General features: G+C 35.7%; 1 long non-coding RNA gene across 1 annotated transcript; it reads left to right on the top strand.

The window, feature by feature from the left end:
• Positions 1-1302: 1302 nt before the first annotated feature.
• Positions 1303-25043, top strand: LOC130457398 (uncharacterized). The gene is made up of 4 exons (XR_008916578.1): positions 1303-1410; positions 12054-12142; positions 16277-16507; positions 22588-25043. It is a non-coding gene; the product is annotated as an uncharacterized LOC130457398 (long non-coding RNA).

The following is a 25043-nucleotide window of genomic DNA, read 5'->3' as shown; positions in this document are numbered from 1 at the left end:
GTTTTCTATATTGACTTGATCTTACTCTGTCTTCTCATTAATCCCTGCCTCCTATTTCTAATTAGATAAAGAAAATTTACATGCTATGCCTCATATATAATTTGCAGCTTTATCTATGTTATTACTCAAATATACTTTTCTGGAATGAAGCACCAGGGGAAAAGGCAGGGAAAGACTTCAAGAGAGCAATGAAAAGTCAGTTTCCTCAGCTCACTTTTATAGCATATGGGATTGTGTAATTCATTCACATAATCATTTTAAGACAGTCCCAGTTTCTGAAACCCACTTAGAATACTATGAGTGAGCATCCTCATATTCTATAAAGAGTTACCTTTCATTGCTTCCAAACAATGGCTGATGTCCTATAATACTTTGAGGTTAACTGAGGAACTCTTCAAATTGATTGATGATTTCCCCTTATATACCTAATTTTTATTGAATAATCTGTAGAAATTTTGTTTCTCCCATTTTAGATTATTTAGGTTAAAGACTATTTCATTAATGTCCTTGTATTTTAACTTCCTAGGTCAATGCCTGGCATATGGTAGGTAATTAATACATTCATATTCACTTGACTTTACTTGGTTTGGACTGTCCATGAGAATGAAAACATAATTTCTTTAAATATTAATATATCAGTGACCACAATGCCTAGCACAGTGCTTTGAACATAGTGAGTGTTGGATAAGTGTTCTTATTGACTAGGCAATAGTAATAAATCTTCTCACTCTTGAAGAACAACTGACCTAAAAATGGTTTGATAAAGCATATAAAATGGTGGAAGTTCACCTAAAATAAAAATCTTATATGGAGTTTGCTTGGGCAATTCAGGGGATCTTGGGATTTCCCTAAACTTCTATAAAGCTTTATTCTAGAAACTATTCTTCCACATAATTAACCTCTCTAGCATAATCATAAAAACCTATATAAGTTATGCAAAAGAAGCAGATGCTCTGTTTTAGGAAGGGAGCATGAGTTGACATCACCATTTGGCATCAAATCAGAGAAGAATCTTCTAAATTCACTATTTCCTTATTCTTGAGTTTTGGTTAGGTAGGTAATATGATGCATAGAGCACTTAAATTGAAGTCAGGAAGTCCAGAATTCAAATCTGGCCTCAGATATCTCCTTGTTGTGTGAACTTGAACAAGACACATAACTTCTATCTGCCTCAGTTTCTTCACCTGTTAAGGTGAAGATAAGAGTGAACTGACCTAAAATGTGACAGTATTTTTTAAGTGCTATGAAAATCATAAAATGTTACAAAATGTGTTATTATTATTATTTCTTATTACAGGTTCTCTAGGTTTCATATAATTGTCTGCCTTTTCCTTGGATGAGGTCCATGTCTGCTAAATACCTGGGAACCTCTAGGATTATTCTGCATTGGCTCATGTTGTGGGAGGTCAGGTATGATATCAGTTCAAAGGCAGAATCAAATTTTAATGGGGGAATATAAACTTAATCAACCCTAGATCACTACATCTCCAACAATATTTAATAGTAAAATATTTTATCTCATAAAGAGAAGTGTAATGATGGGTACATGAGAGAAGATTTTTGGAACCATGGAATTAGGGTTGAGGGAGATAAAGCATCAGTTGGAGAGCAAAGGATTCTGGGAAAGGAAACTGATTTGAGAAAGATCTATAAGGAATTCTGGACTTTTTGAGCTGAGTCCTTGACCTGGCAATACCTGTTCCCTGGTGGAGGATTTCACCAAGAGCCACCAGTGACTATCCTGTTCCTGCATGCAAGCTTCCTATAAATCCTTCTTCAGTTTGATATTTCCAACCAAGGGAAGATATCTCAAACTCTAAAAGGGGGCTATGGATTCATGGAGGAGAGAGCCCAGCTCCCTTGACCTTCCAATCTCCTTGTATCTGTCTCTTTATAGTTTCTTTAGGTCAAATAGATACATAAATAAATAGTGGGATTGTTTAGTTGAGGGAGTGAGTTGGAGAAACCTGGATCTGCAGAAAAATATACTGTCCAGGTGAGGGACCATATAGGAAACATTAGGATAACCAATCCCCACTTTCCATCATCCAGTTTACCTAAAGATCCTTCAATAAACCTTACAAACAACAGTCAGATTTGCCAAGCCTCTTGATTTAGATTTGAGTTGGTATCTGATTCAGGATCAATAAATAGCCACCTGAACCATCCCCCTCTGAGGCAAAGTCCCAGCAGGGGCTTGTCTCTAAATCCTCTCTGTGCCAGAAGAACAAAGGTCATCCTTGGGTTTAGTTAGCAGGGGAAACCTGTCTTCAATTTTCTATCACCCCTTTCCTCAAGGGACCTTAGTATAGCAACTGACAACTATCTCTCTCAGGGAGGTGAAAGGAGGACAGAAGCTAGTTCCATTCAATCTTTAGCTCTCTCTCTCTCTCTCATATACTTAGCCTTCTCCAGAAACTCTCTCTGAACTACACTGATATACCATCAAAATCAGTGGAGAGAACCTTTATTTTTACCTCAGTAATCACCATTTTTTTAATAGAAGAAAAGGTCAATCAAGCAATAACTATATTTTGAATACTTGGTTGCTAAATAGAGACAACAACAGTTCAGGTCTCCTTAAACCCCTCCTCACCAAACAAAAGCACAATGCTCCAAGGGAACTGAAAACCAAATCAAACAACACGACAGAGCTAGGGAACTCTCCTCCTGCACCCAACTTAAAAGACACACTTCCCCAAAATCCTGAATTCTAGAACATGCAGGTTTAAGGGGAAGGAAGAAGGACCCAGGAACCCTTCCACACCTAGAGCATTGAGCCTCCAGTGGTGGCTGGAATCTCTGGTCAGAAAAGAGTGCTAGTTTGGAGGGAGAACCTTGCTGGCAAAGCTGTGCCAGGATCAGGGCATAGAACAAGGCAGCATAGAGACAGCTGGAGGACAAGCTCAGAGAAGGCAGCCCAGTCATAGCGAAGATGCTCCATCTTGCCCTACCCCCCACTTATGGAGGTTTTGGCCTCAGGGCACATCAAGCATTGCAGAACAACCCCTCTGCCCTGACTCAATCTCATCAATAGAGCAGATAAGAAGCCTTCAGAAGCCAGGGAACCTCAAGTCCAATACTCTTCCCCCACAGACTGATCTGAGAGCCTTGCTGACTAAGCTCTAAGTGCAAAAGCTGCAACAAACTACAGCCAACAACTTTGACAACAGGGCAGGAAACACAGTTCCTTTTCAGCTTCTGCAGTCACTTGCAGAAGATCTGCTAACTTGATGGATCAACAGAACAGAGAAGAAACCCCTTCAGGACAGAACAACCCAAACCCACAGATTCAGCACAAGTGAGACAATCAAGACTACAGGCAACTACAGGGAGGAAAGAAGGGGAAAATATGAGTAAACAACAGAAAAAGAAAAAAAGAAATTACAATTTACAGCTTCTATCCAGGCAATGAACAAAGAGCAAATGGAACAGAGGAGAATCAAGGAACACCAAGCAAAAACACAGAAACTCCAATGAATTGGACACAGGCTTTGGAAGAACTCAAAATACAATTCAAAAAACAATTAAGAGAGACTGAAGACAACTGGGAAAAAAAAAAACTTAAAAAGCAAAATAAATCATCTGGAAACAGAAAATAGTGTTTTGAAAGCCAAAATTAATCAGCTTGAAAATTTGGCAAAGGAGAAGAAAGAACAGAAGGAGAAGGATGACCAAATAGCCAATACTCATATTTCCCCCTTCTTTTCCCCCTGTAGTTGCCTGTAGTCTTGAATGTCTCACTTGTGCTGAATCTGTGGGTTTGGGTTGTTCTGTCCTGAAGGGGTTTCTTTTCTGTTGGACTATTTAATCAGGTTAGACAGATCTTCCACAAGTGACTGCAGAAGCTGAAAAGGAGCTGGGCTTCCTGTCTTGTTGGCGTGGTTGTTGCCTATAGTTTGTTGTTGCCTTTGCTCCTTAGAGCTTAGTCATCAAGGCTCTCAGATCAGTCTGTGGGGGAGGAGTGTTGGACTTGAAGTTCCCTGGCCAGTGAAGGCTTCTTATCTGCTCTATTGATGAAATTGAGCCAGGGCAGAGGGGTTGTTCTGCAAAGCTTGATGTGCCCTGAGGCCAAAACCTCCACAAGTGGGGGGTGGGGCAAGATGGAGCATCTTGGCTATGACTGGGCTGCCTTCTCTGAGCTTGTCCTCCAGCTGCCTCTATGCTGCCTGTGTTCTATGCCCTGATCCTGGTACAGCTTTGCCAGCAAGGTATTCCCCCCTAAATAGCACCCTTGCCTGCCCAGAGATTCCAGCCACCACTGGAGACTCAGTGCTCTAGGTGAGGAGGGGTCCTGAGACCTTCCTTCTTCCTTCCCCTTAAACCCATGTGTTCTAGATTTTAGGCTTTTGAGGGAGGCATACTTTTAAGTTGGGTCCAGGAGGGTTCCCTAATTCTGTTCTATTGTACGATTTGGTTTTCAGTCCCCTCAAACATTGTGTTTTTGTTTAGTGAGGAAGGGTTTAAGGAGGTCTGAGTTGTTGTTGTCTCTAAGTCTCCATCTTGACTCGCCTCTTGAACCAACCATTCTGGAGGGCAATTTGTAACTATTCCCAAAGTGCTCTAAAAGATTTCCTGCCCCTTGATCCAGCCACAGCACTGCTGTATTTGTATGCCAAGGAGATCATAAGGAAAATGACTCTCACAAAAATATTCATAGCTGCACTCTTTGTGGTGGCAAAAAAAAAATGGAAAATGAGGGGATGCCCTTCAATTGGGGAATGGCTGAACAAATTGCTGTATATGTTGGTGATGGAATACTATTATGCTCAAAGGAATAATGAACTGGAGGAATTCCATGTGAACCAGAATGAACTCCAGGAATTGATGCAGAGTGGGAGAAATAGAACCAGGAGAACATTATATACAGAGACTGATACACTGTGGTACAATCGAATGTAATGGACTTCTCCATTAGTGGCAATGCAGTGATCCAGGACAACTCAGATGGGGCTTATGAGAAAGAATACTATCCACATTCAGAGGAAGAACTGTGGGAGTAGAAACCCAGAAGAAAAACAACTGCTTGATTACATGGGTCGATGGGGATATGACTGGGGATGTAGACTCTAAATTATCACCCTAGTGCAAACATCCACAACAGAGGAACAGGTTTTGATCAAGGACACATGTAAAACCCAGTGGAATTGCACATTGTCTACAGGAAGGGGTGGGGAGAGGGGAGGGAAAGAATATGAGTCTTGTAACCAAGGAAGAATGTTCTAAATTGACTAATAATTTTTAAATGTAATTAATTTAAAAAAGTAGTGGATATTAAAGACTAAAAATATGATGTAATGAATGCTACAAGACATTATACAAACACTGCTTCAAATACAGCCCAATTTTGACTTTAGTCTATATCAATACAAAGCAAAGAATATTAGATCTGGAGGCAGGACAAATAATAAAATCTGAGCCTTAGTTTTATCAACTGTAAAATGAGGGTAACCTACATGATAGGATTGTTTTGAGGATCAAATGAGATAACATATGTAAAGTGATTTATAGATTTTAAAGGAAATGCATAAATAATAGTTATTATTAATATGTTCACCTTTAATACATTAGTAATCATGAAATCCCATTTTCCCTTTCAATATCCATGTAACCTTTAGAGGGGATAGGAATAATGAATAACAATAGTCAATCATCCTGTGATTTAATAGTGTAGGGAAAAAAGAACAGATATGAGAGGACTTAAAAAAAAGAAATAATAAAACTTGATTGTTGATTGAATATAATAATGACCTGCATTTGGAAAAGATTTTACTGTCTGAAAAGTGCTTTACATATATCATTTGATGCTCAGAATAACCCTCTGAGGTAGGAGCAATTATTGTAATATCCATTTCACAGGTGAGGAAACTGAGACTTAAAGAAGTTAAGTGACTTGTCTTTGGTTACATAGCTAGTAATTGTCTGCAGTATCATTCAAATTTAGGTTTTATTTTCCTGATTGCAAACTCAATGCTTAATTCACTATTCCAAGTGAATTCTCACTTATATAGAGAAGAAAGGAGAAGAAAGCGTTAAAAATAACTCCAGGGTTAAAAGAATGAAAGGCTAACAGGCAAACTTTAGTAGTAAACTTTGTCTTAACAAAGAAAAACACTCAACAAAGAATAGAATGTAGTCAGTGACAGAACAATTGAACTAGCTGTGATTAAGCAGCAGACAGAGTTCCATAGACAGTCCTATATGGCATCCATGACATTGACAGCTGATGGATATCGACTCTACTGCTAAAGTAAACCAAGGAGAAAGAAAAGTATAAAATGAGCCAGCCACAAGCAGACAGGCCAGCCTCGTGGACAGATGCCCTGAAATATGATCATAAAAGCTGGTTTCTATTCCATGTCCCAACTGACTCACTTTTTAACCTTGGCCAACTTGATTTAACTTTTTAGCTTTTATTTCCTCTTCTGGAAAATGAGAAGACAATTAAACCATAAAAAGGACTGTTTCTCTGATCTGCTCTTTCATAAGTGGCCAGAGCATGACAAACCTGATCAGGTATTGGGGCACTGTGAAGCAAAAAAAAAAAAAAGTTCCTAGACTTTGAACCATCATCCTAAGCAAGAAAACATATCCTTAACTGTTCTGGCAGTTCCAAATGAATAGATAATTGCAAATGAGACATGATAGTAAAATAAAACAAACACAAATTTACCCCACTCCCCTAAGAGTTCATACATGGAAAATATTACTTTAGTCACTTCTGAAATAATAAATAAGAAAACTAATTGCCAGGAAGAGTTAGACTGTATCTATAAAACAGTAAATAAACTTAATAGGCAGCAAAATGGTACAGATGATTTTCAGTTTTTGTTCTTTCTACCTCATTCAATTTAGAGATGCATTTACCATTCTGAGGTCCCCTAATTAATCACTAATGAATTAAAAGAATGCAAAACAATATACCTGAGTCAGATCAAACCAGAATATGTTATCAGTGGCTTGAGGTGGATCCATGAGACCAAATATTTTTGTTATTTTTCAGTACTGCCCTGCTAGGTAATTTTTTTTTGCAAAAAAAAAAAATGGAGTGGTTTGACATTTCCTTCTCCAGCTCATTCAACAGTTGAGGGAATTGAGGTAAACAAGGTTAAGTGACTAGCCCAGAGTCACATTTCTAGTAAGTGTCTGAGGTAAGATTTGAATTCAGGAAGATGAATCTTCCTGACTTTAGGTCCAACATCTACTGCACCACATGAATATTTATTTGATTACAAATCTTTTGGTCCCAGACTGAGATTTCATAGTTGTAGGCAACCTGTAGTGAGGAAGGCCTATTTACTAATACATATTTAGCCTAATTTGCTAACTTGTCAAAGTATTATATTTTTAATCCAAACTACTCTGGTACAATATTTGCTTCCTTCTCTGAACTGGGTCATCTGCACATTTGATAAGCAGATCATCTATGCCATAATCAAAATCATTGAAAAAAATGTTGAGGAGCAAATGATTGAGTACAGAACCTTGAGGCTCTATACTTAGACATCCTCCTAGGCTGACAGGAAATCATTAATTATTCTTTCTTCAGTTTTCACATTCAACAGTTTCAAGTTGAACATATTGTGTTATTTCTAGCCAATAACTCTCGATTTTCTGAGCAAGAATAACATGAGAACATTTTGTCATTTTGCTAAAAATCTAGGTGAACTATATATATATATATATATATATCATGCAGGTACCCTCAGATCCACAAAACTAGTCAATCATTAAAAAAAAAAGGAATAATCTTAATCCAGCATAAAAAGGAAGGGAGGAAGAGAGGGAGGGAGAGGGAGAAAGAGAGGGAGAAAGTGAGAGATGGTGAGGAAGGAAGGAAGGAAGGAAGGAAGGAAGGAAGAAAGAAAGAAAGAAAGAAAGAAAGAAAGAAAGAAAGAAAGAAAGAAAGAAAGAAAGAAAGAAAGAAAGAAAGAAAGAAAGAAAGAAAGAAAGAAAGAAAGAAAGAAAGAAAGAAAGAAAGAAAGAAAGAAAGAAAGAAAGAAAGAAAGAAAGAAAGAAAGAAAGAAAGGAAGAAAGAAAGGAAGGAAGAAGGAAGGAAGGAAGGAAGGAAGGAAGGAAGGAAGGAAGGAAGGAAGGAAGGAAGGAAGGAAGGAAGGAAGAAAGAAAGAAAGAAAGAAAGGAAGGAAGGAAGGAAGGAAGGAGGGAAGAAAGAAAGAAAGAAAGAAAGAAAGAAAGAAAAGAAGGAAGGAAGAAAGGAAAGAAGGAAGGAAGAAGGAAGGAAAGAAAGAAAGAAAGAAGAAGGAAAGAAAGAAAGAAAGAAAAAGAAAGAAAGATTTTTTTTAAATTTTTATGACAGTCTCTGGGACTATTCCCCATTTGCCCCTCAATATTAAACTAATCCTTTTAATAAAGATAAATAATTAAGCAAAAATACTATATACAGTAATAGCATCTGATTATGTGTTGATAACATTCTACCCCAGTAGTCCTTTAGTTCTCTATTTTGAGGAGGAAAGAATGTTTCATTATCTGTTCTCCAGGACTTTTAGGCTTTGGAACTATTCCACTTCTTTCTTATACTCTTTTCACCTCCCATTCCTTTAGTCATTATCCCTTCTCATCTTTCTTTAGTGGTTAGGCAGAATCACAATTTAAGTGCTTTCTGCCTCTTGTGGGTTTGTGGAGAGAGTCTCTATCATTGAGGATTCCTATATCTTAACCCTTAGTTTTAAGTCTTGTGAGATTTCTGTGCTGGTTTCTGTGCAGAAAGCACAGAAAGCTATATGGGAATGAGGACATTCATGTGTTTTATTTTTTTTTTTTAACCTTGTGTTGGGGAGAAGGGGAGGGTTGATCCTATCTTGTGGATCCAAATATTTATTTTCATTAGCTGGTCATAATTCCTTTCTTTTGAGGATTTGGGATTAGAGAAACTTGCAGAAAATATATTTGCAGAAAACTATTTTATTCATCTTATTATTGGTATGATCTGACATCTTATAAATTAGTTTTGTGGATTTCAGGAATTCATAGCTCCACCCTGATAGTATTTGAATACCTGTTTTTTTAGTCTCAGAGTTGTTATAATTTGCATTTCAGTTAGTGTCTTGAAACTATGGCAGTTTTATAGTTTTTAATTATTTTTAAAGCTATTCACCTTTTTGAATATTCAAGAATGGCTATTGATCTTATTGCTGATATTAATTCTCATTCTGCATTCTTCTTGACTATTAAAGTTACCACACCCACTCCATCCTGCCCTACTAACTACATGTACTTAAATAAGGGAGAGATGAGAGTTCTGAGCTAATCTACCAAAGCTAAAGTTTACTATAAACTTGTGTTATTCTTTCTATGTCATAACTAAGTAAATTATTGGCTTGTTTGTTAACTGTTCAATAAATTAACAGTGTCTTATTTCACTCAGTATACATCTTCAACTAACAAGTGGCCAGGGTCAGATTCATGGTCCATCTCTAACATGCAACATGGTTGCAATATTGCCCATCAGTCTGGTTGCAATTGGAAGGCATGCTCTCTAGTCTCTTAAAGGATGAAGGCACAAATGGATGAAAATTTTTGAAATATTTGAAAATTCCTCTTTTATTTTGACATTATGTTTCTGTTAATCCAGCCAATCATCACATTAGCATTTTTTAGCAGTTGCATTACACTGCTGATTTGTATTGAGCCTGTTCAAATAAATATCCTAATTCATTTTCATTACAATTATTGTTGAGAGGATACTCAAGGTCTCCTCTTTGTAATTGTAAAATTGATTTTTTTAGTGTAAAAGAAGGTGTTTAAGTTTTTAATTTCCTATTTAATTTAATCTTGTTGATTTTGATACTTGTCCATTTCCCATTTTCCAGAATCAACAGCTTGTTTAAATAAGTCAAGTTGGAACTTCTGTAATTGTCCATGGTGTTTTCTCATTATTATCCTTTTTTCTAATTTGGTGTTGATTTTGACATCTGCTCTATCTAACTAGTCAATGCTTTGACTCCACACAGTTAGCTGACTTAAAAAACACCTGGTACATCAATAACTAGTTATTATCATTATGTTAGGTTACAGTCAATTTGATTTCTGCAGTATTATTTGTTGCTCACTGTATTTGAGTCCTTTTGACTCATAACAAACTATTGCTTCTGAAAAATGGGAAATTGATAAAGGTAAAGACATTGAATCTGACTATCAATATTTATTTTTTATTTCATTTTCATTTTTATTTTTATTTTTTAAACATTATTTTATTTGGTCATTTCCAAATATTATTCATTGGAAACAAAAATCATTTTCTTTTCCTCCCCCACCCCCTCCCACCATCTCTCCCATAGCCAGGGCATGATTCCACTGGGTATCACATGTGTTCTTGACTCGTACCCATTTCCGTGTTGTTGGTATTTCCTCTAGAGTGTTCATTTAGAGTCTCTCCTCAGTCATTTCCCCTCAGCCCCTGTAGTCAAGCAGTTGCTTTTCTTCGGTGTTTTTACTCTCACAGTTTATCCTCTGCTTGTGGATAGTGTTTTTTAGATCCCTGCAGATTGTTCAGGGACATCGCATTGTCCCTAATTGAGAAGTCCATCACTTTCGATTGTACCACAGTGTATCAGTCTCTGTGTATAATGATTTCCTGGTTCTGCTCCTTTCATTCTGCATCACTTCCTGGAGGTTGTTCCAGACTCCATGGAATTCCTCCACTTTATTATTCCTTTTAGCACAATAGTATTCCATCACCAACATATACCACAATTTGTTCAGCCATTCCCCAATTGAAGGGCATCCCCTCATTTTCCAATTTTTGGCCACCACAAAGAGTTGTTAGATTTAAAATAGTTTTGAGCGTTAAATAGTTGTAGATAAGAGAGTGGGAGCCATAAAATGTGACAAATATATATCAATTATGACCGCTGAAATATGTTTTCTACTGTGTCTTGGTTTTATATAAATATAAGATGGTTGCCAGGGAATATATTCCCAATTTATGAATATGCCTAAGCCAACTGGGTTTTATAGAGAAATTTAATTTATAATACACTGATTAATCAATAGAAAAAGAGAGAAAGTAAGAAAGGAATAAGAATGAATAAATCAGTCAGTTGGTTTTATCACTCACCCAAGATCTCTCTAGGTAAGGCTTCTCATGCCAACCTCAGGCTCCACCTTCAAGAGAGCCTCCTTTCAAGAAATGTTTCCAGAGAATTCTCCTTCAGAGCCAGGCTTCTCTCCTGGTCCTCCCACCGAGCAACCTCCTCAGTCCTCCTTCAGAGCCACCTCGCTCAGAGCAAAACCTCCTCTCTCTCAGAGCAAAAAACTCTCTCCTTCTCTCCTCAGATCCCACTCTCTTTAAGGAAACCATCTCAGTCCCCTCCCCTCAGTTCTCACATCTACCAATCACTGTCCATGTCTTCCCTGTGCCAATGGTGGCTCTAGCTTAACCCAGGACCGCCCAGAGGTCTGTTTCCTTTGCACATGTCTGTTGTAGGTCATATTCTCAAATAGTTAAATCTTGATCTATGCTGCAGCCCTTCCTAAATCCTGTTAGACTGAGTAGGGTGGAGATTGTAAGTTCCAAGACCTGGTTCTGTCATTCCAAGTATCTCTATTGTATCAATTCTAAAATCAATCATGACTCAAAGAACTTCCTGTTCTATGCTTAAGCATAGGTCAAAGCCCTTTCCATTGTTCAGCAAAAGGTTTCTGTCCTAAAGCAGTCCCAAGTAGGGAGGAGAAGGATCCTCCCATGCCAAGGGGGTTCACATTCCAATAGAGTTCTTACTATCAGTAGGAAATTTTTTCCAAGTATGAAACTTTCCAATGGTGAAATTTCCAACATTCACAAGTCTAAGAAATTTCAAGGTTTACAGAGTGCAGCTATGAATATTCTTGTACAAGTTTTTTTTTTCTTATTATCTCTTTGGGGTATAAACCCAGCAGTGCTATGGCTGGATCAAAGGGCAGACAGTCTTTTATTGCTCTTTGGGCCTAGTTCCAAATTGCCCTACACAGTTTATTGCCTACTTTGCATGATTATTGTTCGAATGATGAAATGCCCTAATTCAAAACCTTATGTCTTCTGGAACTTCTAGGTGGCATAGTAGATAGAGTTCCAGACTTGGAATTATGAGGACCTGAGTTCAAATCTGAACTTGGATATTTCCTAGCTATGTGAACTTGGGTAAGTGACTCAACCCCATTTGCTTGGCCTTTATCCTTCTATGGTAGAGTTGTTACTGGGACAGAAGATAAGGGTTTAAAAAAAGAAAAAAATTATGTCTTCTGGCCTATACTATTCTAATTACATCAAAACTGGTCTTGTTGCCTCTAGATTATGCTCAAGTCCACCCATCTTTCATGTCATGATTGAATGATCTTTCTAAAGTACCTGTCTAATATAGTATATCTCTATTCAAAAACTTTTGTGAGTGCTCTGCTCCTTGCTTCTTGAATGAAACATAAATTTATAATTGACTAACTGCCCATTTCTTTCATCATTACTAGAATGAGCTACCCCATATCATATTCAATTGTTGAATTTTCTCCCTTCCTTAAAAGGTCCACTAAGTTACCATTTCTTTTCCCTGTTCCCCTCCCATCAAAGTGAAAGTGCCCTCTACTTTTCACAAATTTCTCCTAATCCTGTGCTTATAAGATTTCTTTGCACTTATCTCAGCCTCCCTTGTGTGGAAATTACCTGTGTGCATGTCTCACCCTAATTAGAATTTAAGTTCCTTCAGAATAGGTTGTATAATAAATATCATTTTATCATCAGCACTAAGCACAGGGCCAGGCATATATCAGCACTTTAAAAAGTTTGTTGGATTGAAGTGAAACTTGATGCTGTACATCCATGCTATTAGCTATCTCTCACAAATGTATGTGATCCACAAATTTAATAAACATGTCATCCACATCTTCACTGAGTAGATCTGAAACTCAAAGCATCTAGGTGGTGTAGTGCATAGAGGGCCAGGTCTGAAATCAGGGAGACCTGAGTTTAAATCAGATACTTATTAGCTGTGTGATCCTGAGCCTGTCACTTAACCATGTTTGCTTCAGTTTCATCATAACATGAGATCAAGAAGGAAATGGTAAACCACTCTAGTATCTTTGCCAAGAAAAGCCCAAATGGGATCACAAAAAGTCAGGCACAACTGAAATGACTGAACAACAACAACCCTAAGAAAAAAGTCATTTGTTCCCTCAGACCTTCAATTTTCTTACTTATAAACCTAAGTATAAATATAATAAAATTTGTTCTATTCATTTCCCTGCATGGTTTCAAGGGAAGTGCTTTGTAGACTTTCAAGTTGAGTACAAATACTTAGAGGTTCAATTATTTATCAGTGCTGGCAATTAATCATAACAAAACAGAGCCTGCAACTTAGTAAATAAATCCTAAACAGTTGCTTGAAACACACACAAAAAAGTCAAGTGTCAGAGGCAAGAGTTGAACCCAAGTCTTCCTGGCTCCAAGCCCAATAATGTAGTCATTTCACCATGCTGCCTTTAAGATATATGTACATGTATGCTATATTAATAAAAATTTTATAATTATTTTATCATAGATTTACCTTACTAATTTATTTTTATTGTTTTTATTGCTTTTATATTTTTTTTTGACTAACACTGGTATCCACAAAGAAATGCACCTTGGATAGGCAATTATGAGCTTCTCATTAACTGGTTTTATTATAACTAGAACTTACCATATTACAAGTTAACTAAGATGAGGCTGCAGGTACGAAAATACTTTAATTCAGCAACCTGCCTAGTGGCTATTCATTAGTTATTCCATTTTAAGGTAGAGGTATATATGTATATTTATAAAATCTGAATTAACTTTTGAGTTCAAACATTATAAATGTTTATTATTATTATAATCCATGTTAGTGATTCAAAGGGTGGCATATAGTCAAAGAGAAAAAGATGAAGTGATGCCATAGATTTAAACACCCAAGATTCAGTTGCCTCTTGGTAAAAATGTGATATTCTCCCTCCACAGCTCTTTAAAAACATTATACAAATTATAAGAAAGTCCTATTTTTGCATCGCATCTTCAGTTAACTCATATCTAAGATCCTCTTTGAAAATCTGATGACAATATTTCACTATAAAGTTTAGATTTGTCAGATGTAGCCCATTCTTAATGAGACTGATATTTTGAATGTAGGTAAGAACAAGATAACTGTCATCAAAATTAAGAGCAGCACATCTTTACAAAGGAAACTTCATAGACCTTTTCAGCATGTTTGAAATCTGATATCCTGCCAGTGCATATAATACTGAAGATTGGTTCAGTTCTCAGAAAGTTTAATTATACTTTTTAAATGACATAAAACATGAACTTGGGAAGTGAGCAATCATATTAATTCAGATACTATTGAAGTCATAGAACTAAATGAAAAGTTTTTTAAAAGGTAGTGGACTAGAAGAGAGACAACTAGAAATAAAGTATAATTCTCAATACCAATCCCCCCAAAAGAAAGAAATTACTTAGTTGCCTAAGGTAATACCTGTAACATTGTAATTCCACTACCTAAAACTCTTCCATTGGGATTTTAAAGTCATTGAAATTAATGTATCTAATTTTCTGGGCAATCAGTTTCTAGTGACTTGGCAACTTCTCTCCGAATAGGTAGATTCACATTCATACTGCTTAGAAATCAAAAATATCTTTCCACGGGTTATCTCCTATATATGAAATCCATTTCTTCTTTACCACCACAAACTTTTCTTCAGGTTCAGGTCATTGTCATAGACTATATGAAACTCCTCAGTTTCGGTGCTTACTCTCTCAGTTATATATAAAAGAGGGAGTGTGGGGTAGTGGAAAAAAGATGGACTTAATTGCTTCTATGATTTGGTCATTGACTCACTCATTATTCAGAATTTCATTGTTAATTTTTCATTTGAGTTTTCCCCTTTTGCTTATGCTCCCTAAACTATTGACTAATTTTATGTTGTGATCTCTTAAAGAACGTGTTTACCATTTCTGCCTTTTTGCATTTGTTTACAATATTCATGCCCAAATGTATGATCATTTTTTGGTAAAAAGTTTCATGTGGTACTAAGGAATATTAATATTCTCTTTCATTCCCATTTAGAATATATTATAAATTTCTTACTCTGTTATCCCCAGCAGTGTGCTCAGTTCTATTTTCTTTTTTTTGGTTATCTTTATGTTTGACTTACCCAAAACTGAGAGAGAGATATTAAAATCTCCTGTCTTTATTGGATTACTAAATATGTCTTCTTCTAGCTCAAGTAATGTTTTCTTTATGCATTTGAATGTTAAAGCATTCGGAGAGTATAAGTCTATTTACTTATATTAGTCTATTGTCTATAGTGCCTTTCACCATAATGTAGTTTCCTTCTTTTTCCCTTTTTTTTTAAAAAAATGTTTGTTTTCAGAGACAGATAAAGATAATTGTAACTCTTGCTTTTTAAAACTTTCACTTGATGCATAGTAAATTTGTTTTGCCATACTTTCAGTTTTATTTTTGTGTATGTCTTATTTTTCTTACTGTGCATCCTATAAGCAATCAATCTTTTTTTAAATATTTTATTTGATCATTTCCAAGCATTATTCATTAAAGACATAGATCATTTTCTTTTCCTCCCCCCACCCCCCATAGCCGACGTGTAAATCCACTGGGCATTACATGTTTTCTTGATTTGAACCCATTTAAGCAATCAATCTTAGAATTGTATTTTCTTATCTTATCTGTCACTTTTTATTTTATTGGCTTCTTCAGTTTATTCACATGTAAAATTATGAGAGTTAGGTTTGTGTTTTATTCTATTTTCTCTAATTTTTCTTTTTGGTTGTAAAAACAGAACTATGCTTCTTTAGAAACTTTAGCACACTCTTTTCAAGGTGTATAAGGAATTAAATTAAGGACTTCACTAAATATATGAAAATTCTAAATTAATATTGTGGTTGCTGATTTTAAAAATATTATATCTCAAGCCAAAATGCCTTTTAGTAGCTTTATTTACAAAGAGTGACAGTAGAAAAATGTAAGAAGAGGGTAGAGAGGGCAGCTGGGTGGCTTGGTGGATTGAGAGTCAGGCATAGAGATGGGAGGTCCTAGGTTCAAATCTGGCCTCAGGCACTTCCCAGCTGTGTGACCCTGGGCAAGTCACTTAACCTCCATTGCCTAGCCCTTACTACTCTTCTGCGTTGGAGCCAGTACAGAGTATTGCCTCCAAGACAGAAGGTAAGGATTTTTAAAAAAATATAGTGGGTAGAGAAAATGTCTAGCCTATCACACTAATTGTTGCTCTGGTACTTGGCTCAACCTGGCAGGGCTTGTTAAAGGTGTACTAAAGGACCCAATGTTCAACTCACGTGGCCTCTTCCAAGAGGGGAAGTCCTCTATGGAACTAATCTCTCCAGAAGCCAGAAAAGGAAGGCCAGTTACTCATTCACCCAAGATGGAATCCAAAGGAGAAGATCCAAGCCAAGGAAAAATCCCAAAAGCCAAGGTCATTTCCAAGAGGCAGGTCACCAGCTGAAGCTCCAAGTTGAAGATTCAAGGTGAAGTCCCCTTGGACAGGAAGTTCATGACTGTTTATAATCCTTTTCCCACATCACTTCCTGTCCCTTCTCCTCTTCACAGGTGCCAATTACAGTTTCCAAATTGCCTAGTACTGTCCATAGGGGCAGTGACTATGAAATTCTCCTCTCATCCTCTGAAGGTATAAACTCTTATCAGAGGATTCACAAGTTTCTGAACCCATTTTAGTAAGTGACTTGGGAACTCCCTTACTTAGTGTTAAGTAGGGGTGTTTAACCTTTTGGTTGATTAATTTTAAAATAGACAAAGAGAATAAAGAATTCCTTTTCACAGGTGGCCCTACTCCTACTGACTCTTCTCCTCAGCATTGCCCCTGCTTCTGGTATGGGGCACAGGCTTCCCATAGACATCCCAACACCCAGATTCTGTAGCATTCCTGTAGTGTTAGGGAAGGTGATTTTGAGCCCCTCTGGCCTCTCCCTTTATTCTTGATATGCACAGATAGGGACTTCCCAGCTTGCTCCTGATAAACATCTACATTATATACCAGATATCTGATTATTCTCTAACCTGGACAGTTTACTCCTTTTGACTTTAAGCATAAGACATAACTACCACACCCTTTTTGGGTTCCAGAGATCCACTAATGTGCTATCATTATCCTTTCTCTAGTCACATAGACTCTATTGTCAGAAGGGTATATAAAACCCAGAATACATCTCCTTTAGAAGGCAATGCTCCACCTAAACACTGTCTCCCCAGCCTCTCAACATGAATTCCAAATTAATAAAATTCTCTTTTTATTTTTAAGCTAAATTTTGGAGTCTTGCAAAGGGTAACCTGTCACAAACCTTGGGGTTTTACCATAAAGTTCTCCCGCAATACTTCCATTTGTTACACTTTTCCCTTTGGAGTTTTGTGTATTAGTTACTTTTCTTCCCTGCATTTATCTAGTTGTTTAATGAGCCCTACTTTTTTTCCTTTTCATTTTATCAAGTAGTTCCTTCCTTTCTCTCTTCTCCTTCAAATAGCTTATGCATTAGGAGTTTTAAAATTTCTTTCCTTTTGTCTCTTTCCAGAAAGGGTTCTCTTATTTTCTTCATTATCCTTCCTCTCTTTTTATCTACTCTAGACCCTCCTTCTCTGATTAATGATTTTTATAATTACTTAATCTCTCTCTCTTCTCTTTATTCCTAGGGAATCAAAACATAGGAGGATTCATTCTGGGCTCTCCCCTCTAGGCAGTTTCTGTCACTGTCTTATAGATCTTTCCCTGTTGATTCCTTTTTTTCATTATATTTCACACCCAAAGAAATATAGTTAATTCTTTTAAGTGGCAAAGAAGACATTGCTCCATGGTAAGATTCCATCTATTAACACATCCTGGACGATGCAGTCCACTGCTTCTCTATGGCCTCCTTCTGTCCCTTTACTCTCTTCTAGGTTATTAAGGGTTATAATCCGCATTTTATAACTAAGAATGTCAGGCTGAGAAACTTTGAATGATTTGCCCAAGTTTACATAGCTAGTAAGTGTCAAAGCTATTGACTCCAATCCAAGATCTTCTGATTCCAAGTTCATTACTTCATTATGGCACTTTGTCTCTCCAGACCAATCAATCAGTCAACATTTATTAAACTCTTACACTGTAATAAGTGCTGGGAATACAAAAAGAGGCAAAGGAAAATCTTCATTATCTAGGAGCTAACAACCAAATGGAGACAACATAGAAATATAATTGAAGCTATATACAAGGATTTTTAGCTATATACAAGGATTTTTTTTAATTGACAAAAAAGACTCTAGAATTAAGAAGGATTGGAGAAAAAATGGGATGTTAGGATTTTTAAAAAGTCAGGAAAGTCAGTAAGTAGAGGTAAGGAAGGAGAATGTTTCAGTCATCGGGATATAGTCAAAGAAAATGCAGGGAGCCAAGAGATAAAATGTCTCCATCCTGGAACTGCCTGAAGGCTAATGTCACTCCATCAAAGGCTGTGTGTTAGATAATAAGTTATAAGAAGACTAGAAAGAACTTTGAATGCCAAAAGAGCATTTTGTATTTGATCCTAGAGACAATAGAAAGACAATGGAGACTATTAAGTAGGAGGATGACATAATCAGTTCCCACATGAAATGTGGAAAATAGCTTCAATAAAAACAGAAAGCACAATCTCTAATCAATCATCTAACAAGAATTTAAGTGCTTACTTTGTCCCAGGCTTTGTGCTCAGCATTAAGGACTCAAAGAAATATTTTTAAAAATTCCTGTTCTCAAGGAGCTAAAGTTATAATGCAGGAAAAAGGATGTGGGAAAAATAGATGCATACATCATGTGGGAGGACCAGGAGAGACTGGCATGATTGGATTTGAACTGGTCATAAAAAATAGGCAGAAAATCTAGGAGGAAGGACTTTGGAGGGAGAATATTATAGGTATGAGGGACAGAACATGAAAAGGCACCAAAAAAGATGGAGTGTCCTTCATTTCCTTTAAACTGTTTTCACAGAATTGCAAGCACCAGTGGCCATCTCCTCCAAAACATACCTGAATAAGAATTGTCTCTCTAACATAACATATTTTGTGGAAGAGACTGAATTTTACTTAACAGTGCAACCTTATATATTCATAAGACCAGTGAAAAATGTTGTGAATGATCACTTATTAATAAATACATTTAAAAAGAAATTTTCTCAAGAGAAGTTCTGTTATTCATTTCCTCCATGTAATAATGGGAAAGAGAAAGAGAAGAAAAGTAGAGAAAGTTTGAAGCCTTATTTCATGCAAAGAACTATGAACTAGAAGTCAGGAATATTGACTTCTCATCTTGACTGTGTCTCTGATTAATTGTGTGACTTTAGACAAGTTACCTCACCTATGGGATCTTCAGTTTTCCTGAATTGGCAAAATGAGGAGGTTAAATCATAAAAGATTTCTAAAGCTGTTTCCACATCTAAAATTCTATGAAAAATAATACCTAACAAATAGAGCTTACTATTTGTCAGGAACTGTGAGAAGTGCTTCATAATTATTTCCTCGATTCCTCACAGCAATCCTGGGATTCAGATGCTATTGCTATCACCACTTTAGAATTCTAGAAGCTGAGATAAACAGAAGCTAAGTAACTTGCCCAAGGTCATATAAGTAATAAATGTCTGAGTTTAAATTTGAACTCAGATCTTCGTGACTACAGTCCAGTCCTCTATCTAGAATGCCACCTAGCAAGCCAACTAGGAAATAAAGTTTCATGATCATAAAATCAGTAATAATTGAGTAGGGATCAAGACCTATTCTAAATCTTGGTTTTGTAAATATCCTTTATTTCAGACTTACAAATAAATGCAAAATAGAGGGTATAAATAAGTAAATAATGTTCTTTTCAGGAAATTGAATAAGTAATGCCGGATGTTTTTCTTGTCAAGTAAAATCTTACATATCCTAAAGACATCATTAAAAAGTTTTTAAACTTAAGTTAAATTTAAATTAATGCATTTTATTTTATATTTATTACATTGAATTTGTTAAATTTAATTTATATTAATTATTCATAGAACAATTAAAATTAATTTAATTAATAAATTGAATTAATTGAATTTTTAAAAATGTTTTTGAACATTTAGGCATAGCAAAATGGGCAAACCTGAACATTGTTATTTGATGGATCTTGGAAAGATAACTATCTAAAAATATTTTCACCAATGACAGACATATCTCCCTTTGGCTTTAATTTTAATTATACACTTTCTGAGATGTTTTTGAAAATGTAGATACTTCTTTAGGATTTTGCTTTTGTTTTTTATGTTTTCATCCCTAGTTCTTAGCAGACTGGGAGAAATTATTGTTTTAATAAGTTTTATTTATTGATTTACTCTGAAAAGTAAAATATAATAAGTTCTAAAATATTAGTGTAGATATGTTTACCAATTTTTTCTACTTGAAGAAAGAGATGACTTTGACATTAAAATATGGAATATGGGGAACAAATAACAATAAGAGTAATAATAACTAGCATCTCATTATTTCATTTTATCCTCACAACAAACCTGGGAATTAAGTGTGTTTTTATCTCAGTTTTAGAACTGAAGAAACTAAGTAATTAAATGATTTGTTCAGAATAACAGCTATTAAGTGTCTGATGATGGATTTGAACTCATCTTCTTTATTCTAGGTACAGTGATCTATCAATTATGCTACCTAGCTGACTCTAAGTAGAAAATAGAGGAAAAGTCAGGGAAAGGAAGAATGGGAGCTAAAAAGACAAATTAAAGAAATCAAAATTTTGCCTAATGGTGGTCCTACCTATTTTGGTGTTTTAACATAGTAATATTTTATTTTAACTTTATTAGTATAGATCTCTTTACCAATGTGATTGCTATTACTTAAATTTAAGCATTACACTATTTCTGGCAAATCCATTTAATCCAGAATTTAATTCTAGCCTTCCTATAAGCCTCCGATGTGGGGGGAATCACACATGTCCTGCAACAAAGACCAAATAGTAGTTATAATCCTATTAGTGCAAATTCTTCATATTTAAATGAGGGAGTTGGAAAAGATGATCTCTAAGGTCCTTTTCAGATTTAAATTCTGAGTCAATAATTTCTACTCAACTGTTTTCAAACATACCAGAACAAGCAGGTTGTCATTGTTGGTATAATTTTACATTTTATGTTCTTTAAATTTAAAATATATTTCAGTATTGAAGTTCAGTAGCAAACAACTTTCTAAACCAACAGGGGTTGTTTCTACTAATAACTTGGTGGAGAATTCAGGTTATTAAATGGATAATTAAAGCTAAAAATATTTTGACTTCAAGCATCTGAAAAATCTTGAGCAAAAGTGAATGAATGTTTGCTCTAGGGACCCCAAATATAGATTTCTCTTGGCTACTCCTAGGTCCAGGGCACCTAGAAGGTAATCACAGCTAACAATTCCCATTTCCATTAAATTTCTCCAATTAACTCAGAATAAGTCATTTGATATCATATAAATCAAAGTACATTATTTAACATAGAATAAATGGTGAATATCTAGGAATTAAATCAAGAACAGAGCATTCTCAAAACCATTTTCCAAAACTATCATACACCCACATATATACATGTCTCCTCTGAGGAGCACTGGTCTCTTCTTTGGAATAGCTGTTCCAGACATCACCTATTAGGTCACCAAAACATCATGACCAACCATGACCAATTTAATCTTGAAGGATCCTACATGAGCATCCCCCACAGCAACATTGGGAACCCTTAACTTCTGAGCACAGTATTTTTTGGCTTAGGACTCACTGAAAGCAGCATTCTAGCACAGAAACTGAGTGTTGTAGAGAGTATTTTTTCCCTCATTACCATAACTAGAAAAATAGGTCATCAAGGCAAGCCCTTAGCTCTTGTTTCTCCTCTGTTTTAATCAGCTATTGAAAGCTTCCTCTGTCTCATCCACATCAGACCTACACGTCTTTGACTTCTCTTATCATTATATGTATTTTAAAAAGACACGTCATTAGAATATATGATAGAATAAAGCCATCACCTGCCAAGTTCTCACATGAATGGCAAGGGGATATAGATCCCCAGAGAGGTCAATTCTACCCATCACCCAAACCAGTTAGTTTTGAACTTGTTATATAGATAATTGACTAATTCTCCACTCTCTCTATAAAGATGTGTAGTGTTTTTTTTTTTTGTTATTGTTGTTGTTTGTTTGTTTTTGGTTTGTTTTTGATCTCTGGTTACTTTGTGTAAATAGGCTAGCCAACTGGAAAAAGGCAGAGAGGCTCAACTTTTCAAAGATAATTCTTCAGGGCATTGCATCTAATAATGTACATGATAACAATGAAAATGAGTGAAACTTAGGGTACTATCATACTACTACTATTGAAAATAAGAAAATTTTCTTACTCTAGCATTTTATTTTCAAAAATCATTAGTAGCAAAATGAACATAAGAATTTTTGTTTCTAATTGTCTTATACAGAGAATGAGTTTCAGATACTATAATTTTCCTGAAGTTTTCATTTCTATTTGTGTTTATTACATGAAGAATAATATTTCTATCTGTCTGTGTTAGAGTGGCTATTCTAAATCTATTCTTTTCTCTTTCAGACCCCAATAACTGACAAATGGTCAAGGGATATGACGAGGCAGTTTTCAGATGAAGAAATCAAAACTATCAACAATCATATTAAAAAAGTATTCTAAATCCCTCCTAATTAGAGAAATCCTAATCAAAACAACTCTTAGGTCTCACCTTATGCCTAGGGGACTGGCTAACATGACAGCAAAGGAAAGTAATAAATGTTGGAGGGAATGTGACAAAGTTGGGACACTAATGCATTGCTGGTGGAGTTGTAAATTGATCCAACCATTCTGGAAGTCTATTTGGAATTATGCCCAAAGGGCTTTAAAAGAATGCCTTCCCTTTGATTCAGCAATACCACCTCTAGATTTATATCCAAAAGAGATTTTTTTTAAAAAGGGAAATGATCTATTGGTACAAAAAATGTCTATAGCTGCACTTTTTATGGTGGCAAAAAATTGGAAAATGAAGGGATGGCCCCTCGACTGTGGAATAGTTAAACAAATTGTGGTATTTGATAGTGATGAAATACAACTGTACTATAAGGAATGATGAATTGATTGGTTTCTGTAAGAACTGGAAAGATCTACATGAACTAATGTGTAGTGAAATAAGCAGAACTAAAAGGACATTATACATAGTAACTGAAACAGTGTGGGACAATCAAATGTAATTGACTGCTACTAATAGCAATTCAATGATCCAGGGCAATTCTGAGAGACTTATGAAAAAGAATGCCATGCACATCTAGAGAAAGAACTGTGGGAGTAGAAATCCAGAAGAAAACATATCATTTATCACTTGTTTATATGGGTATATGCTTTGGGGTTTTGATTTTAAAATATTACTCTGTTACAAAAATGAATAATAAGGAAATAGGTTTGGAGTGATAATATATGTATAACTCAGTGGAATTGCTTGTCAACTCCATGAGGGGAGAGAGAAAAGGGGAGTGAGACAACATGAATCATGTAACCACAGAGAATTTTTTAAATAAAATTTTAAAAAGAGAGAAATTTTGCAACATAATATCCCAAGAGGCAAAAGATAGAGGCTTATAACAAAAAAATGATTTGCCTTGGAAAACCTTGTATACTTCTTTGGTGGTTGAGTTTGGTGGAGAGAATAGACCTTTAATAAAATAAAGGTATAAAAAAATTTATAAAAGTATTACTGATGCAAAGACTAGAGTTGAATAGAAACTTTGAAACATAAGCAATAAACTTCTAGGTAATGTGAATAACAAGAAGAGACATTTTCTCCTACTTCAGGACTAATATTGGAGATTGAAAGCCTCTCAATTAAAAAATAAACATGAAAACATACACAAAAAAGACCCCAATTGATATCTACCCCTGCACTCACTTTATCAGCATATACTCATACACACACACACATACACACACACACAGAGGAAATGGCCTAGGTAACCTACCTCTTTACTTACAAGCTGGTGTCCATCAAATGAAAATATCCTTAAGTCCCCTTCTTTATCTTGCACATTTCTCAATATAATCATATTTTCTTTAACTTGTCCTAAGCAAATTAAAACCTACTTTCCTAAATTAATCCCTCTGCCTATACCTATGATGACCTTCTCTAAAATTCTAAAGGACCTTGATCTGGGTCATCCCCTGACTTTCATACTTCTTTAGTCTCTCCTTTTTGTGCTTTTTCATGTCTATAAAAGTACTCAGATCATCCCAACCCTAAAAAAGTTTTGCCTTGAACCATTGATATCTATCCAACAATTCCATTCACCTATTGTCCATCTTGTTCACCTTGCATGATGTGTTCTTTGTCCCATGATCTAAAATTCTAAAAAGGGCAACTTACATCCAGTACCCTTACTTTCTCAACATCCTGACCTTAAAATTTCTGTTGCTTTTACTCTACTGAAATTGTTCTCTCAGAGTTCAGAAGTAGCATCTTAATCACTAAATCTACTAGTCTTTTTTTTCTATTCCTCAAATTCCTTGACTTTTCCATTGCTGAATTTGATGACTTGCTTGTCACCTCATTCTCAGTCCACTTATGGCTTTTTTCTCCTCTTGACTTCCAGAGCAGCTTTTTTTTTTTTGGTTCTTCTGTCTCTCTGATTACTAATTCTCTATCTCCTGCACTGGATCCTATTCCTGATACATTGATTGATGCAGGTACTCCCCAAAGTCCTTTCCTTGGTCCTTTGTTCTCTCACATCCTTGGTTATCTTGTTCACTCTCAGGGTTTCAGTATTCATCTTTATACCAGTAACTTTCACTGCAGCCCCTACCTCTTTTTCAGTATGCAGACCTACATACCCAGCTCTCTGGAACATCTTTCTTTAAAAGTCACTCTGACACATAAAACTTATAGTATTGTAGCTTTAGAAGTGGAAAAGACTTTAAAGCTATCTAGTCTAATTTTCACATTTTTTCAGATAAGGAAAATGAAATTAAGGGAGATCTAAAATGTCATATAAGTATTGAGTGTTTATTTTGGT

This window comes from Monodelphis domestica, chromosome 2 (genome assembly GCF_027887165.1).
Source record: "Monodelphis domestica isolate mMonDom1 chromosome 2, mMonDom1.pri, whole genome shotgun sequence".
Classification (NCBI taxonomy): Eukaryota; Metazoa; Chordata; class Mammalia; order Didelphimorphia; family Didelphidae; genus Monodelphis; species Monodelphis domestica.
The sequence above is the reverse complement of the archived record's forward strand: the minus strand, read 5'-3'. Positions and strand labels throughout refer to the sequence as shown.